Consider the following 16,674-nt stretch of genomic DNA (forward strand, 5'->3'; position numbering starts at 1 on the left):
TACCTTCCACATCTATCTGTACCTTCTTCAAGGACTGCCTTGACTCCTCCAGATCCCTTTTTACCACTGCTGATCTCTGGTACTCTCATCCTAGGCTTACCCTAGGGAAAACCTTTGACTCCACCCTATCCGATCCTCAGCTGCTGAAGGCCTCCCTGCAATGCCAATTAGCCATTACCTGACTACCACCACATGTGATGAGGCTCAGATAATCCTTTGAGTAAAAGACTCGTCCCTACAACGGTTAGACTCAAACGAGAGTTGCGCAATAGGGCCAAGTCCAGCACTCTGAGATTATTCAATCCTTATCACATGTGATGTGATGTATTCACCTAATGGCTAACTCCCATCACTTAGAGTCCCACAAAACACAAAGCAAGCACCATTCAGATGCAAGTAAACTACTCAAGCAAGTTTGTTCTCATAGAGAGAAACTGTACTAGTATACAATGCTAAGCTCATACTATCCGACATAACCTAAACAGGCTATCCTATGGATGTCTACTCAACACTAGCATGTAATTCTCATAAGTTGAAGCACATACACCAGGCACATAAGGCATCACTCCTAGACCCTTAGACCTATTCTAGCATGATGTTCTACTGAAACTGTTAAACATAACATAAACTTGTATGGGTACTTTGGGGAATACTTACTTGAGCTCGGCCGGTCGCGCACATCACACACTTCATTGTTTCTTAAAACTCTTTACTTAATCTTTTAGAAAACTTTTTCTTTTTCGAAATCCTTTAATCCCTCGATTTGAGTTCAAACACTCCCGAAGGTGTGTCCGAATCCCTCAAGCCAGGGCTCTAATACCAACTTGTAATGACCCAATTTTCACGCCCAAAAATTTCATTTAAATCAAGTGGTTTGCAAAAACATTTGTAGTAAAACATCATCCGATCATATCATTTCATAAAAACATATCTTGTGTCTGAAAACCAAAGCATGAAAATAATAATAATGTCAGAGTACAATCCCAGAACATATCATAATGTGGAAAACCAATGTGTGTGTGTGTGTATGATGTGCCGCTACCGCGCCAGCTCCTTCCCCTTCAATGAAGAGGTACCTGAAACCAAAACTGAAAACCGTAAGCAAGAAGCTTAGTAAGTTCTTCCATCGTACCACATACTATACAATCATATAGCATACATACTTCCAGGCATTTCTGGGGTTCCCGACCTACCCGGTACGACCATTTTGGGGTGCCGACCTACCCATGCGGCCATTCTGGGGTGCCATCCTACCCATGTCAAGCCATTCTGGGGTGCTGAATACCCTTCGGTCCTAACAACCGAACCTCAGGGACTATTTCACTCCCTACTACTACTATCAGATATATCATAGCATAATCTATTGTCAGACATATCTGGGGTGTCCGACCTACCCTTCAGTCCTAACAACCGAATCTCGGGGACTATTCCCCCTCCTACTACCGCTATCTCATATAACATATCATGCTAGAATCTAAACATATCATGACATACTGTTAGGCATATCTGGGGTGCGTAACCTACCCTTCGGTCCTGACAACCGAACTCTATCACTAGCACATATCATATCATGCTAGCATATAACATATCAGGTAGTAGCAACTGTAACACCCAAAGTTTGGAAAGCCAAGAAAAGAAAGAGAACCCCAATTTTAAGGTGAGACTCGGCGAGTCCAAGGAGGGGCTTTTAGCCATAATGTTATTCTTTCAAGTTAGAAGCTAGATCTGAAGTTGCTACTTCAGATCTAAGCATATGATGGTCTTGAGAAGCACAAAGTATCAGCCCTTGAGTCGATTATGGAGCCTCTTTGCCTTAAACCCTAGTTCATGGTGCATTTTGCCTAGATCTCCTTCTCTAAACATAAAGCTTGCAAATTTACGTGAGGAATGGGATTGGGAAGGGTAGATCTATAGTTTGGAGTCCGTGCATGACCCAAAAGCCCTCTGCATGTAAAGGGATTCGAATGGACTCGACGAGTCTTTTGAGTGGACTCGGTGAGTAGCATGAAGTAGTGGAGCAACTCGACGAGTGGGATGAACAGCTCGTCGAGTCAGATGAAGATTGCCTTGTACTCGGCGAGTCTGTTCTTGGACTCGCCGAGTCAGGTTGCGAAACCCTAAACCCTTCGAGTTGAGACTCGAATCAGTGATTCAGGAGGAGACTCAGTGAGTTGGACAGGTCAGGACTCAAAAATCAGTAGACTCGGCGAGTCGAGGCGCGAATTGAAGGGATCTGAACATTTTGAACTCGGCGAGTCAGTAGGGTGACTCGGCGAGTAGGGTTGGCCTGGAAGGTTGACTTTGACCAGGGTTGACTTGGTTGTCTTTCGAGGGTCAGTTAGACTCAGTATTGCTTTGATATTGGTAGTTCGGGGAGCAAGGGGAGCAGGAGTTCAGTGAGTTGCTGGGCAGCAGCTAGTGAGATCATCAGCAAGTTCAGCCAGTGCAGGTGAGTTTCCCTTTGTGTGAATGGGTCTAAGGCCACAATGCCGGCCTATGTAGTTATGAGTAGAAGACCTGGGGGTTAGCCCTAGGAACAGTATGCTAGTATGATATTCAGGACGAGGTCCAGTAATAGCGGGCGGGTGCCCAAGGATTTATTTATATGATAGATTATACTTGTTGTTTGTGTGATACATGTATGTGCCTGGTAGGGAGGTGAGTGTGGGCGAGGTCCCGTATCTCACCAATAGCAGAGTGTGGATGGGGTTCCATATCTCATGAGTAGCAGGACATTGGCGAGGCCTTAGGACAAAACCAGTTGCATGTGTTTAGTTATGTGTTGTGATATGATTATGTATTATTATTTGTTGGAGGGCGAGGCCCTGTGACAGGCGAGGCCTAAGTAAAACATATCTGTATCTGAGCGAGGCTCGAAGCCAGGCGGGGCTTGGAGCGGCGGGGCCCGAGGTAGGGGCGAGGCCCAAGATAGCGGGCATGGCCCAGTATGTGCAGTATGTGGTTATGCATGGTATGTGGTAGGGGGGGGGGGGAACTCACTAAGCTTCGTGCTTACGGTTTTCAGTTTTGGTTTCAGTTACTTCCGGTAGCGGAGGGAAGAGCTCGGGGTGATCGCATGGCACACACCATAGTTTAGACAACCTGGGAATGTTTACTTTGATAATGAACATGTGTTTTGAAAACTTATACTTACATTATGTGTTGGAATGATGACTTTGCTTTAAGGAATGTTTTATTAAAAGAAATATTTGGTCTTAAATTTTGGGTCGTTACAAGTTGGTATCAGAGCCTTGGTTTGAGGGATTCGGACATGCTCTCAGGTGTGTCTGAACTCAAACTGAGGAATTGGTATAGAAGTTTTCAAAATGAAAGACATCTTTTTAAAAAGAGAGTTTTGAGAAAGAAAACGGTTTAGAAAAGTAAAAAGAATTCAAAAAGAAAAGATCTTTGAAAAGAGAAAAGAGGTGTGGTGCATGCAATCAACCGAGCTCAAGTAAGTACCGCAAAATACCCATACAAGTCTATGTTTTGATTACCAGTTAATAGAACAACATGCTAGATTAGGACTGAGGATCTAGGGATGATGCCTTATGTGCCTATTATATGTGCTTTTGATCTACATGATAGTGCTGAATAGATAGTAGTAGGATAGCCTATTTAGGTTATGCCTTATGAGTTGTGTTGCATGCTAGTTCAGATTCTTGCTATGTGGATATGATTGCTTGAGTATGTTATGGTTAGATTTTCCCTTTTTCTGAATATTGCTTGCTTTGTGCATTGTGGGATTTTGAGTGATGGGAGTTAGCCATTAGGTGGATACGGTATGTCACATGTGATCAGGGTTGAATAATCTCAGAGTGTTGGGTTTGGTCCTACTGCACAACTCTTGTTTAGTCCAACCGTTGTGGGAATGAGTCCTCTACTTGAAGGATTATCTGAGCCTCGTCAAATGTGATGGTATCCAGGTAATGGCTAATTGGCATCACAAGGAGACCTTCAGCAGCTGAGGGCTGGTTTGAGTTGAGTAAGAGGTTTCCCTAGGGAAAGCCTAGGATAAGGTAGTGTTGGGAGCAGTAGTAGTAGCAAAGGGACCTGGTGGAGTCAAAGTAGTTTTTGAGGAAAGTACGGATAGATGTGGAAGGTAGTACGGGCCCGTACTACTGAAAGCAGAGGATCCGTACTCGATTCGGGAAAGGCCGAGACAAGACAGGGAACCTGGTAGTGAGTATGTTTGGTCTCGCAGCAGTGAGGAGTATTCTGATAATGGTTATGTTATATGTTTCAGTATGGTGACATTGCGTGAGAGACCAGTGGGCGGATCAGGCGCCGGAGAGGGATCAGGTTCGGGTTCAGAGCCAAGCAGCTCGAGGAGCGAATGAGAGAGTTGATATCAGCCGAGGTTACACGTAATATTCTAGCTCAGACTCCTGTGATCTTTGGCACAGTCAAGGAGGGTATATTGGAGATTTTGGATGAGAGGCTGGGAGCCTTCCATACTGAGATGATGGATTTGTTGGGATCGCGTACCTTGACATTTTGAGAGTTTAGGGCTTGCGGGGCACCAAATTATCATGGGGCTAGGGACCCCATCGCTAGCAGCAGATGGTTGGCTGATGTTGCCAACGCATTCCGTACGAGCCGGTGTCCTGAGGAGGACAAGGTCAGACTCGCTTCCTGTCTTCTGAAGGACAGAGTGAGGTATTGGTGGGAAGAGATTGGTCATGCTTTGGGTGATGATGCCGCATTGGACGCGATGACTTGGAGCGATTTCTCAGCTAGGTTCAGGGCGGAGTTCTCGCCGATTATTGAGGTGCAGCAGTTGGCCCGGGAGTTTCAGGATTTGACACAGACCACCGAGATTGTGGTGGAGATCACCGCCAAGTTCAGGGAGAGGGCCCTTCTTGTTCCGCAGTATGTCGCGAATGAGGAGATGAAGAAGGCCCGATATCACGAGATGTTGAGGGATGACATCAGGGAGTTCGTGAGCAGGTTCGGTTGTAAGATGCTGGAAGATATGATTTCTCGGGCTAGGGAGAGGGAAATTGATTTGGAGCAGATCCGGAAGAGGAAGTCGGATGAGGTTCAGGTAGCTGCGAGTTCGGGCAAAGGGCCCAAGGGATCGGATTCGAGATCAAGGGATTATTAGGACCGCAGTCGATGTGGAAAGTGTGGCAGGGCGCACGGGGGCGCGTGCAGGAGTAGTAGTGGTGGTGAGTCTGGCTGCTTCAGGTGCGGTCGGACTGGTCATTTTAGCAGGGATTGTACTGTTACCACCACTCAGGGATCAGACTTGATATGTTTTCACTACAATCAGTGGGGCCACAAGAAAGCTCGGTGCCCCGATTTGTTTTTAGCAGGACAGGTGATGACACCTGCCCTTGCAACCTTGAGGATCATAGACGACCGTCAGGGCCGTGCAGAGGCGCCTGCGGTAGGAGGCAGGGCTTTCCAGATGGCTACTCTGGAGATGCGAGCAGCACCGGACATTGCAGGTATGCGATTTCCATTTCAGTTATTTTGTTTGTGTATGATATTATATTGTTATGATTCTGCATCATTATAAGTTTGAATATTTATTTTTTTGAGCGGTTTGATTGTAATCAAGTTATATGCCATCTGCATACCTTGGATATTTGGATAGTGTGTAACGCCCTATTTATTTAAATAAATTAATAAATGTAAGTCCCAGACTAATTGGTGAAGAATTTTGATAGTTGGGGGTTGTTAGTAAGTTACAGAGTTATTTTGGGTTTAAATTAAAAAGAAATATAGTAGGGAGGGACCAATATTGGTAAAATAGTCCAAAGTTTAATGAAATCACAGGTGAACCCATCACCCTTATGTGCAACCTCCATATTTAACCCATGACATGTGAAATCCTAACCCTAAGGATTCATTCAGCCGCCACCACCTTGTGACCCCCTTAGCCGCCACCTCCTTTCTGCTCACGTCTCCGATGCGGACCAAGTCGTCATCTGTTGTCGGTGACACCGTGAGCGACAAGGACCAAGCGAGACCAGACTTGGAGCTCTACATGGCGAAGTGTGTGATGCTAACGAACGGAATATCGCCAGAGAAACAAGCTGGGGAGGAGTCTCGAGCGATGAAGAACGAAGCCGCTGCGCTTCACCATCTATTAAGGCATTAGTACCACTCTGAGTCCAATAGTCGTCCTTCCTTCCTTCTTCTTCTAATCAGCCGCCACATTAGAAGCCTTCATGTCGCGCCGTTACTGTTATTTTTTTGATGTCATTGCCGGATGGTTAACAGAATTGTGAAGATGCCGCCGCCACCTCTACCCTTTTCTCTCCGTGATGATGGCTGTTGAGGTTTCCATTAACCAAGACCGAGCAGGGACCATCGTCAGTCGTTTCTGTTGCTGCAGTTTGCCAGCCGAGACCGCTACCCCTAGCCGCCACCCTTATTGACGGACTGTTGAAGAAGATAGGTTGTTGCTGCCGCCAACTTTTCCATCAAGAACGATGATGGGCTGCTGGTGGGTGTCTATTTTTGTGTGGATGTGTTCTGTGGGTAGTTTAATTGGCCGGAAAAAGTAGCTGCCGCCTTGTGCTGCCGTCGGCCACCATGGTGTGGCTGTGTGTGTGTGTGTTAGTTAGTGTGTTAGTGTATGTGTGGTTATTTTTTGATCAAACATTGTAATTGTAATTAATTTGGATAATAATAAAAATAATAGAAACCACCACCGTAAGGTGGTGGCCGCCGCCGTGAGCTGCCATCGACCACCACTACCCGAGGTGGTAGTGGGTGGTGCCCCGCTGGAAAACCCTAATGGAATTAGAGATTGGTTTTGGGTCATGTTTGGGTGGAAAACCCTAATTATGAGTATTGGGCCTTAGACTAATTGGGCCACTTGTGGGCCATTGGGATTGTTTTGTGAATTAAGCTCAAACTATTCCAGGCCATTTATCTAGTAGAGTAAAGGACTTAATGGACTAAGTCCTTAATGGACTAATTGAGAAAATCCTAATATTTGAGAAATTATCAGCACACACACAAGAATTATTTAATAAGTGAATATTAAATAATAATCATTGGTAGAAATTAACCTAATAAATAATGGACTTAATGGATTAAGTCCTTAATGGATTAAGTCCCTAGAGTGTTAAGTCCTTAATGGGTTAAGTAAGAAACACTTAACGCTAGTTATCATTTTATGTGAAACCCTAATTTTACTTGGGCTTTGTTTTGGGCCATCCAAGAACAAGCAAATGGACTAGAATAATTTAGTGGGCTTTAGGGTAAGGTCCATATGAAGGATTGGGCCCAATTTGGAAAATTGGGCCATAGTTAGGGCCTAGATGGTTGTATGATGTTGGGCCCCTAGATTGAGACATGTTGGGCTGGATTGAACAATTGGGCCTTATGGGAAGTCCATATAGAGGTTTGGGCCCAATTTGGAAAATTGGGCCATATGTTGGGCTTTGATCCCTAGTTGACTTTGGGCCTATGGATTGGGCCTTGGGCTTGGGTAAGCCAATCTTGGGGTAATGTAGTAATTATCCAAAGCATGTATTTATAGTTATGTGTTAGAACCCAATTATTAATTGGGTGTTATTTTGGTGTTGACAGTTAGGGAATCTGTCATCCAGCAGCTGGGGTTGAGTCTACAGGACTTCAGCAGTGTGGGATTGTGTCTACAGGACTTCAGCAGTGTGAGGTGAGTTTCCTTCCAGTAGGAACGGGTCTAAGGCCACAATGCCGGCCCGTTTAGAAGCAGTAGTTTCCGGACTTTGGTCCGATGCAGTTGTTAGTTTGTTTGATGCCTTTGTGGCTCAGACAGGATTTATGTTTTAAGTGTTATGGGCTACGGCATGACGCAGTATGCAGTATATGAGTTTATGATCATGTGTGTGATGCTATTTGATAAGTGTTTTTGCTATGCTATGCTATGCCTAGTCAGTTCCGGACTTCGGTCCGATGCAGTTAGTTCCGGACTTCGGTTCGATGCAGGGGACAAGGTCCCAGTCAGTTCCGGACTTCAGTCCGATGCAGTTAGTTCCAGACTTCGGTCCGATGCAGTGGGCAAGGCCCAATATGTGTTTATATGTTATTGTATGGTATATGGTAGTTTGGGGGAGCTCACTAAGCTTCGTGCTTACAGTTTCAGTTTTGGTTTCAGATACTTAGTTTTCAAAAGAGGAGTTCGGGATGATTGCAGTGCACACACCATTTGTTCAGCCTGGGATGTTTATACTCTGATATATTTGATAGTTGTTATAATATTTTGAGATACATTGCTTATGATTTCTATATGAGGTTTATTGACTATGGTTTTTATCATTAAATTAAACAAAATTTTCAGACTGTGTTTTTGGGATGTTTCAAGTTGGTATCAGAGCCTTGGTTTGAGGGATTCGGACACATTTTCAGGTGTGTCTGAACTCAAACTAAGGAATTGGTATAGAAATTTTCAATAGTAAATCAGTTTTTATAAAAAGGGAGTTTTGAGAAAAGAAAAGAGTTTTAGAAAAAGCGAAAAGAATTTTTAGAAAGAGAAGAACTTTGAAAAGAGAAAAAGGGTGTGGTGCATGCAATCGGCCGAGCTTAAGTAAGTACTCCCAAATTACCCATACAAGTTTATGTTATGATTATCCGTTTCAGTTTCAGTAGAACAGCATGTTAGAATACGGCTAAGGATCTAGGAGGATGCCTTATGTGCTTGCTTTATATGTTCTAACTTTATGAGAATTGCATGCTAGTATTGAGTAGAGAGTAGTAGGATAGCCTGTTTAGGTTATGCCTGATAGTATGAACTTAGCATTGTATGCTATTATAGTTTCTTGTCATGAGAATGGAATTGCTTTAGTGGTTCCTGTGTCTGAATGTTGCTTGATTTGTGCTTTGTGGGACTCTGAGTGATGGGAATTAGCCATTAGGTGAATACTTCACGTCACATGTGATCAGGGTTGAATAATCTCAGAGTTCTGGATTTGGCTCTATTGCGCAGCTCTTGTCTGAGTCTAACCGTTGTAGGGACGAGTCTTTTACTTGAAGGATTATCTGAGCCTCGTCACATGTGATGGTATTCAGGTAATGGCTAATTGGAATTACAAGGAGGCCTTCAACAGCTGAGGACTGGTTTGGATGAGTCAGAAGTTTCCCTAGGGCGAGCCTAGGATGAGAGCAGTAGAGATTAGTAGTAGTAGAAGTGACTTGGTGGAGTCAAGATAGTTCTTGAGGAAAGTACGGATAGATGTGGAAGGTAGTATGGGCCCGTACTACTGAAAGCAGAGGATCCGTACTCGAATCAAGGAGGGCTGAGATAAGACCAAGGAACTTGTAATGTGTGAGATCCCTCGATTTTTTATAATTATTATGATGTTGGCGATGGTGTATTACCGATATAGTGATGCTACGTGGTAGACCAGATGGTAGTTCTGGTGTCGACGAGGGATCAGGCTCGGACTCTGGAGCCGGGCAGATTGATGATCAGATGAGGGAGTTCATTCCATCCAAGAATTTCGCGCAGTATCATTGACCAGACTCCTGTGGTCCTTAGTGTGATCAAGGAGAGCATTATAGAGATTTGTGATGAGAGGCTGAGTGCATTCTGCACAGAGATAACAGTCATGATAGAGACCCGTACATTGATGCTTCGAGAATTCAGAGTTTGTGGGGCTTCAGATTGTCATGGGGGTTAGGGACCCCATTGTTAGCAGCAAATGGTTGGCAGATGTCACCAACGCTTTTCGTACCAAACATTGTCTCGAAAGGAGACAAGATCTGACTTACTTCCTATCTCATGAGGGATAGAGCATGCGATTAATAGGAAGAGGTTAGTAGTAAGTAGAGTGATGACGTGGTTGATGTTATGACATGAGATGATTTTATATCAGATTCCGGGTAGAGTATGCCCAGTCGATTGAGGTGCAATAGGTGGCGCCAGTGTTATTAGACATCCGCCAGACTACGGAGACTAGGGCAGGGATCACTGCCAAGTCTCAGGAGAGAAAGATTAGTTGGAACCACAGTAGACTAGCAGAAAAAGAGACAGAGAAGGTAAGATATCAGGATATACTACATAATGATAGCAGGAAGATCGTGAGTATCTCGGGGTGCAAGACCCTGAATGATGTGACTTCTAGATCTTGAGAACGAGGTATGGAATTATAGCACACTAGGAAGAGGGAACCAGATCTGTTGCTTATAGTGAAGGGTCTCGGGAGGAGACTGTAGATTTCACATCAACTTTTGAGAGGCTAACAGGGTCAGATTCGGTACAACACGTGTAGGAAACTGCATAAAGGAGCCTTTCGTTTCAAGGGTTTGAGTAAGTGTAACCCTGATTTATCCTCCATTTGTGTCAGAATTGTATTTTTAAAAGATGTCATATGCCAATTGCATACCGAGAAGCATTTGCGAATACTGAAAGAGCAATTCCCCAGATTACGGGATTGGGAGAGTACGTCATCTTGGTTTATTCCAAGACTGAGGAGTAGCAGGAGAAACACCTGAGGGACGTGCTAGAGACTTTGAGAAGGGAGAGAATTTTCGCAAGGTTCTCCGATTGTAAGTTCTGGTTGCGCGGGGTGCAATTTCTTGGGCACCTTGTAAATCAGAAGGGTATTCTAGTTGATCTGGCCAAGTTAGAGGCCGTGATGCAGTGGGAGATTTCGAGGTCTCCAATTGAGATTCGGAGCTTCTTGGGTTTAGCGTGTTATTACCGGAGATTTATTCGAACTTTTAGAGTTGTGTGATCTTTTGGATTAGCTAGTGTTGAAACACTAGCAATGGTAAGTGTGATTTCTAGCAGATTGGTTATGGGTGGTGAGAAGGATTGGGAATTCTTCTAGTTTTGTGTGCTGTAGGGCATTAACTGAATCAAAGTGGGGGAGAATCGCCCAAGGATTTAGAAGCAGGAGCAGTTTTGAGACTAGGATAAGTTTCGCATCCTTATTGGGAAGGAAGATAGCCCAAGCGGTTGTATGGTTTGAGGATAGTGTGAGATGGAAGTTCGGAAAAAGCTTGCCAATAAGGAGATTGCGTTTCCGTGATGTTACTAACAAGCCTTAGGGAATCAGGTTTGGGATTCCAGTCAGGACACGAGTTCAGCTGAGTGCGGGGCAAGCGCGTGTTCGATTCAGTATTAGAGTGTTGTAAGCCTTTTGGTGTAGTCGTAGCATCCACTAGCAGTTAAATAGTATCAGAGTGTTGTAAGTCTGCGGGTGTAGCCGTAGCATTCACTAGCAGCCAGATAGTATTAGAGTGTTGTAAGTCTGCGGGTGTATCCGTAGCATTCACAAGATTAGCAGATAGTACTAGAGTGATGTGACTCTGTGGGTGTAGCCGCAGCCTTCACTAGGTTGGTAGATAGCGTGAGTGCGTTGTTAGGACATGGAAAAGAACCGTAGTACCCACCAATTCGAGTGTAGCATTGAGGATATGGAAATCCACAGATTGGATTTCGGAGTTTCCCAGACAGATTAAACTTGGTTAATCCAATGATAAGCTGTAGAAGCGCCACTACAGAGAAGAGAGCAAAGGTCATTTATAGCATAAGGCTACGGGTGGTATTGTAGCAATCACTTTTAGCCTTGGGTTTGGTGACATCATGATTTGACGTATGGACTCGATCAGTTAAATCAAAAAGTTATTAGAGCCTCAGTGGCGTGGTAACTAGTGGCAGCATATAGTTTCAAGCAATTCAGTGTTTCGGGCAGTTAGTGTTTCAGGCAGTTTAGTGTTTTTAGGCAAATCAGTGTTTCAGACGGATTTAGGTGTCCAACGGTAATGGTATTTTGGAATTTCATGTGCGGTTAGACTCACGGATAGCTTGGGCTATGCTAAGTCACTCACAGCTGGATTATCAGAGCGTTGGCCATGTACAAGTGATCTACAGGAATAATTAGGTTTGTAAATTTGTTTTGTAGTGGAATTTGAGCTAGCGAAATGTTGAGGGGTCAGTTGAGAGATAAGCAGGCTAGTTCATCGATAATGATTTAGTATGAGTGGTCTGTCAGGGAATCAGACCATCTCAAGGCAGCAAATATCAGACGGAATAGATGTGATCTTGTCACGAGGAATTCATTTACCTGTGGATTTTAGAACCCTGCGAGGGGTGGTTACAGTTACCCTAGAAAGGCTAGGGTGTGCCCAGGATGGTGACCATGTTACTAGAGTAGTTAGCGTGTAAGGTATGGTAAGGAATGATTTCGAGGACGAAATCTAAGTTAAGTGGGGGAGAGTTGTAACACCCTATTTATTTAAATAAATTAATAAATGTAAGCCCCAGACTAATTGGTGAAGAATTTTGATAGTTGGGGGTTGTTAGTAAGTTACAGAGTTATTTTGGGTTTAAATTAAAAAGAAATATAGTAGGGAGGGACCAATACTGGTAAAATAGTCCAAAGTTTAATGAAATCACGGGTGAACCCGTCACCCTTATGTGCAACCTCCATATTTAACCCATGACATGTGAAACCCTAACCCTAAGGATTCATTCAGCCGCGACCACCTTATGACCCCCTAGCCGCCACCTCCTTTCTGCTCACGTCTTCGATACGGACCAAGTCGCCATCTGTTGTCGTCGACACCGTGAGCGACAAGGACCAAGCGAGACCAGACTTGGAGCTCTACATGGCGAAGTGTGGGATGCTAACGAACGGAATATCGCCAGAGAAACAAGCTGGGGAGGAGTCTCGAACGTTGAAGAACGAAGCCACTGCGCTTCACCATCTGTTAAGGCGTTAGTACCACTCTGAGTCCGATAGTCGTCCTTCCTTCTTCTTCTTCTAATCAGCCGCCACCTTAGAAGCCTTCATGTCGCGCCGTTACTGTTATTTTGTTGATGTCATTGCCGGATGGGTAACAGAATTGTGAAGATGCCGCCGCCACCTCTACCCTTTTCTCTCTGTGATGATGGCTGTTGAGGTTTCCATTAACCAAGACCGAGCAGGGACCATCATCGGTCGTTTCTGTTGCTGCAGTTTGCCAGCCGAGACCGCTACCCCTAGCCGCCACCCTCATTGACGGACAGTTGAAGAAGATAGGTTGTTGTTGCCGCCAACTTTTCCATCAAGAACGATGATGGGCTGCTAGTGGGTGTCTATTTTCGTGTGGATGTGTTGTGTGGGTAGTTTATTTGGCCGGAAAAAGTAGCTACCGCCTTGTGCCGCCGTCGGCCACCATGGTGTGGCTGTATGTGTGTGTGTGTGTTAGTTAGTGTGTTAGTGTATGTGTGGTTATGTTTTGATCAAACATTGTAATTGTAATTAATTTGGATAATAATAAAAATAATAGAAACCACCACCGTAAGGTGGTGGCCGCCGCCGTGAGCTGCCATCGACCACTACTACCCAAGGTGGTAGTGGGTGGTGCCCTGCTAGAAAACCCTAATGGGCTTAGAGATTGGTTTTGGACCATGTTTGGGTGGAAAACCCTAATTATGAGTATTGGGCCTTAGACTAATTGGGCCACTTGTGGGCTATTGGGATTGGTTTGTGAATTAAGCCCAAACTATTCCAGGCCATTTATCTAGTAGAGTAAAGGACTTAATGGACTAATTGAGAAAATCCTAATATTTGAGAAATTATCAGCACACACACAAGAATTATTTAATAAGTGAATATTAAATAATAATCATTGGTAGAAATTAACCTAAGAAATAATGGACTTAATGGATGAAGTCCCTAGAGTGTTAAGTCCTTAATGGGTTAAGTAAGAAACACTTAACGCTAGTTATCATTTTATGTGAAACCCTAATTTTACTTGGGCTTTGTTTTGGGCCATCCAAGAACAAGCAAATGGACTAGAATAATTTAGTGGGCTTTAGGGTAAGGTCCAAATGAAGGATTGGGCCCAATTTGGAAAATTGGGCCATAGTTGGGGCCTAGATGGTTGTATGATGTTGGGCCCCTAGATTGAGACATGTTGGACTGGATTGAACAATTGGGCCTTATGGGAAGTCCATATAGAGGTTTGGGCCCAATTTGGAAAATTGGGCCATATGTTGGGCTTTGATCCCTAGTTGACTTTGGGCCTATGGATTGGGCCTTGGGCTTGGGTAAGCCAATCTTGGGGTAATGTAGTAATTATCCAAAGCATGTATTTATAGTTATGTGTTAGAACCCAATTATTAATTGGGTGTTATTTTGGTGTTGACAGTTAGGGAATCTGTCATCCAGCAGCTGGGGTTGAGTCTGCAGGACTTCAGCAGTGTGGGATTGTGTCTACAGGACTTCAGCAGTGTGAGGTGAGTTTCCTTCCAGTAGGAACGGGTCTAAGGCCACAATGCCGGCCCGTTTAGTAGCAGTAGTTTCCGGACTTTGGTCCGATGCAGTTGTTAGTTTGTTTGATGCCTTTGTGGCTCAGACAGGATTTATGTGTTAAGTGTTATGGGCTACGGCATGACGTAGTATGCAGTATATGAGTTTATGATCATGTGTGTTATGTTATTTGATATGTGGTTTTGCTATGCTATGCTATGCCTAGTCAGTTCCGGACTTCGGTCTGATGCAGTTAGTTCCGGACTTCGGGTTGGTAGGGACCAGGGTTGTCTCAGTTCATCCGGAAGCCAGATATGGAATAGTAGAATTTTCAGTTAGTAGCAGTGCGAGTATGCAGCGTATGGTAGGATTCAGTCAGTTGTTTGTGGGGTGCGCGACACCAAATGGTAGTAGAAAGAATGCCCAGTGGATACTGGTGACGATGACCCGTACTGGGAGTAGCGGGAGTAATAGATTTAATGGAGACAGGGTCTTCACAGTGACAGAGGAGATAGGTGGTTATGAAGCATCGTCTTGGAAAGGCAAGGAAATCATGCAAGGAAAGAAGGGGTGAACCCCCCCTACGGGGTCAGTGCAGTATTTGGAGATTATCAGAAAGATTTTCGGTTGAGTAAGTTGCGTTTCCAGAATGTTCAGGGTCAGGATGGACTTGAGATTATTATCTGAAAGGATTGACATTAGTCTGAATGACTGAGCGGAAGGCCAGCGAAGGTAGGCAACTGGTGCTAGAATTAACGGTGGGGTATTGGATGCAGAATGCAGTCGGTGGATCATAGCAAACTTCGAGGACGAAGTTTAGTTTAAGTGAGGGAGAGTTGTAACACCCAAAGTTTGGAAAACCAAGAAAAGAAAGAAAACCCCAATTTTAAGGGGAGACTCGACGAATCCAAGGAGGGACTCAGCGAGTCCGAGCGGGATCCGGGTCGAGGAGTAAGCGACCGACTCGACGAGTCGGCCAAGGTGACTCAGGGAGTCAGGTCTGAACGAGGAAAACCCTAATCCCGGGAGCTTCCATCATTTGAGAGAAATAGCTTGGAGGAAGGAACTTTGGGAAAGGAACTTGAAGATCAAGAAGGTTGCTTCAAAGGAGGAGGTGTAGATCCGAGATCTACTTTAGTGGTGTCCATCTTGGAGGTAACAAGCTGCTATTTTCCCTCTTTTACACCTAGATCTATGTGTTGTTGTTGGGGCTTTTAGCCATAATGTTATTCTTTCAAGTTAGATGCTAGATCTGAAGTTGCTACTTCAGATCTAAGCATATGATGGTCTTGAGAAGCACAAAGTATCAGCCCTTGAGTGGATTATGGAGCCTCTTTTCCTTAAACCCTAGTTCATGGTGCATTTTGCCTAGATCTCCTTATCTACACGTAAAGCTTGCAACTTTACGTCAGGAATGGGCTTGGGAAGGGTAGATCTACAGTTTGGAGTCCATGCATGACCCAAAAGCCCTCTGCATGTAAAGGGATTCGAATGGACTCAACGAGTCCTTTGAGTGGACTCGGCGAGTAGCATGAAGTAGTGGAGCAACTCGACGAGTGGGATGAACAGCTCGTCGAGTCAGATGAAGATTGCCTTGTACTCGGCGAGTCTGTTCTGGGACTCGGCGAGTCAGGTTGCGAAACCCTAAACCCTTCGAGTTGAGACTCGAATCAGTGATTCAGGAGGAGACTCAGTGAGTTGGACAGGTCAGGACTCAGAAATCGGTAGACTCGGCGAGTCATGGACTGACTCAGCGAGTCGAGGCGCGAATAGAAGGAATCTGAACATTTTGAACTTGGCGAGTCAGTAGGGTTGGCCTGGAAGGTTGACTTTGACTAGGGTTGACTTGGTTGTCTTTCGAGGATCAGTTAGACTCAGTATTGCTTTGATATTGGTAGTTCGGGGAGCAAGGGGAGCAGGAGTTCAGTGAGTTGCCGGGCAGCAGCTAGTGAGATCATCAGCAAGTTCAGCCAGTGCAGGTAAGTTTCCCTTTGTGTGAATGGTTCTAAGGCCACAATGCCGGCCCATGTAATTATGAGTAGAAAACCCGGGGGGTTAGCCCTAGGTACAGTATGCTAGTATGATATTCAGGACGAGGTCCAGTAATAGCGGGCGGGTGCCCAAGGATTTGTTTATATGATATATTATACTTTTTGTCTGTGTGATACATGTATGTGCCTGGTAGGGAGGTGAGTGTGGGCGAGGTCCTGTATCTCACCAATAGCAGAGAGTGGATGGGGTTCCATATCTCATCAGTAGCAGGACATGGGCGAGGCCCAAGATAGGCGATGCCTTAGGACAGAACCAGTTGCATGTGTTTAGTTATGTGTTGTGATATGATTATGTATTATTATTTTTTGGAGGGCAAGGCCCTATGACAGGCGAGGCCTAAGTAAAACAGATTTGTATCCGAGCGGGGCTCGAAGCCAGGCAGCGCCTGGAGTGGCGGGGCCCGAGGTAGGGGGCGAGGCCCAAGATAGCGGGTGTG

Source organism: Lactuca saligna, chromosome 2, assembly GCF_052625555.1.
Source record: "Lactuca saligna cultivar CGN05327 chromosome 2, ASM5262555v1, whole genome shotgun sequence".
Taxonomy (NCBI): domain Eukaryota; kingdom Viridiplantae; phylum Streptophyta; class Magnoliopsida; order Asterales; family Asteraceae; genus Lactuca; species Lactuca saligna.